Here is a 3,081-nt window from a genome sequence, read left to right on the forward strand (position 1 = left end):
TATTTCTTTCAATTACTCAATGATTATCAGCAAAATGCATCATGAATATACTATTAATCCTAAGTCCCTTTAAAAAAATATAATCGTTAATGTCAAATCCCACTTAATGTTAAAAATAGTTTTTATAGAAGTGATTTCTTTCAATTACTCAACGATTCTCATTGAAATGCAGCTTTAATATTCTATTAATCCCAAATCCCATTTAAAAAATATAATCGTTAATCTCAAGTCCCACTTAATGTTAAAAATAGTTTTTGTAGAAGTGATTCCTTTCAATTACTCAATGATTCTCATTAAAATGCAGCTTTAATATACTATTAATCTCAAATCCAATTTAAAAAATATAATCGTTAATCTCAAGTTCCACTTAATATTAAGAATAATTTATATGGAAGTGATTTCTTTCAATTACTCAATGGTTCTCTTCAAAATGCAGTATGAATATACTTTTAATCCCAAGTCCCATTTAAGGAATATAAACGTTAATGTCAAGTCCCACTTAATGTTTAAAATAGTTTTTATAGAAGTGATTTCTTTCAATTACTCAATGATTCTCATTAAAATGCAGTATGAATATATTATTAATCTTAAGTCCCATTTAATAAATATAATTGTAAAATTATAACATAAAATTCAATTTATGTAAATCTTAAAGTTTATCAATTATTTTTACATTCTACTCCTTCTCTCAAACTGGCACATATATTGTATGTACATAATTATTATCAAAGATATTCCAATAACTTAATTTTTATATTCTCAAATACATAATCCATCAAAATCAGTTGAAAACAAATCGGATTAAGCACCTACGATCAATTTGCCACAAAGTTTATTGAGGTACTCAAGCAACAACAGAAGAGATACTCATGCAATCCATCAAAAATCGCTACCGTAAATCTCAACAATAACTTTCGGCTTCTAAACAAAGCTCGAGATACCAAAGTCGCCGCAACCGCCAAGAAACCATAAAATTAGAGGAATTAGCGGCTTCGTACAATGTTATTGTAAAAAATGTACAATACCAGGTTTCTAGGAAAAACCTAACACGATCGCTTGTGTCATAACCAAATTCAAGCAGATTTGGTGAACATTCGCCACTGTACGCGTGCGTAAAGTCATGAGCTTCAATGAACAGCGACGCGGTGTAATAAAAATTTAGAAAAAAATATTTGACGAGTGGAACTGATTGATTTGTGACTCTGAGAATGAAATACAAACTATTTAGTCTTTCTACAGAACACAAAATAAAGAAATAGTTTTCAAAAACGCTGTCCAACGAGAATCCATAAACGTGACCTTAAAGATATGGGAGCAAAATTTCAAGGTGAAGTTTTCAGAATAACACAACAACGAGTACAGAAGCATAGCTACAAGTACATACTATCAATATGTTTTATACTTCAACTATTAAAAGAACAAGCAATTCATGCATATAATGAAGAACATTATAAAATCAAATGGATTACATTGCCATCCATAATGCACAATAAGGAAATCCAACAAAAGATTCGAAATTAACTATCATAAATGCACCGTGAACAGTTACAGTAGATGCGTGCGCAGCTCATAAATGAAATTCAAGGTAAATGACAACTACCGAGTGTATGAAGAAAGATAGTTTAATTCCAAAAAGATACACGTTGACCTTGTATGGTGTTCAGTATCACGTTTGTGTAATTTTGACAGGAACAAACATAAAATGTCACATTGACAGAAGTCAATGTCAGCAATAGCCACTATTCAATCTCAACTTGGACACACAATTGCATCTTTCCCAACGCCGCATGCTGCATTGAACGCACTAAGAAAAAACATAAAAACGTCATCGCAGAAGGAGCAGAAAGCAGATAAATCTGAGGCAAAACAGTAGAAACATTTTACGATAATTATCAAGTCAACTGCATCTACTACACGCAGTTACTTATCGTCCTTGTGAGTTGAAGTCAGAGGATGCGCGTGCCGCTTGACCACTTGCCATGCGACAGTTCCATTTTTCTATTGTTTGACGTTGTTTGTTTATTAGCAAAATTTCATCATCCAAGTCATTGCCACTGCCCAGTTAAGGAGATAAAAACATACGCGTGGCATCTGTAAACTCAAAGTCCTTGTATTGGATAATTCTAACAGTTTTAAGTTCAACTAATTTGTTATATTGAGAATATGAAGGCCAAGTCCTTGTTAACATTCAAAAATCTTAAAAGATTAAGAGCCTATATAGTCAATACTATAGACTACTGCTGAGTGGTACGCGTGCGTAAAATTAAAGATATTATCATTTATTTCCTTGAACGGTATAATTAATGCTCCGAAAGACCTTCAATTTAATAAATTAAAATTTTTATTTGTTTTTTAAATTATTTTAATTATATTTTTAAAGAAAATATTTCATTTCATTTACCATAAATTGTTTTGCTTAATTCTAATAAAAGACTAGACAGGCTTATATATGTATTAAATTTCCTTGAAAGTTTTAATATTTATCTTGGGTAATATAAAAAATATCCGTTATTACTTGTCACTATATAAGTCCATGCTGTACGAGATATACTACAACGTTGATATATTTAAGTGTATAAATATTAAGCGCCTTCGCTGACTTGCTCATATTGTGGGAATGGAAGAAAATGCTCCGGTGACAAAGTTGTGTGATACGCTAATCGATGATGGAAAATACGATAGAGGACATCCGCATCTTTGTTAGACAGTACCAGTTAAACAACAGGCTGGTTGGCGGAAGCTACTGGACGCAGTCAATAACTGCTCACATCTGTAATGGCCAACTAAGTCAGTAAGTAAAAGAGACATGACAGTTTAAAATCATTAGAAAAAATAGGCTACACAGACTATTAACACTAAGAAATTTGACTGATAGAATTATAATTAGCAGCAGAAATGTAATAAAATTAAATAAATTTGAAACGAATAATTACACGCTATGAAATATAGATAAAATGCGACAATATCCAGAACAGGCCAACATGGTCAAAAGCCAGTGACACTCTACAAATGCCTTCAGTGCTTATATTAACAGCAAGCATGGTTATATTGAGTGTTTGGAGATATTGGAAGAGAATTGCT

The sequence above is a fragment of the Teleopsis dalmanni genome, chromosome 2 (genome assembly GCF_002237135.1).
Source record: "Teleopsis dalmanni isolate 2A chromosome 2, ASM223713v2, whole genome shotgun sequence".
Taxonomy (NCBI): domain Eukaryota; kingdom Metazoa; phylum Arthropoda; class Insecta; order Diptera; family Diopsidae; genus Teleopsis; species Teleopsis dalmanni.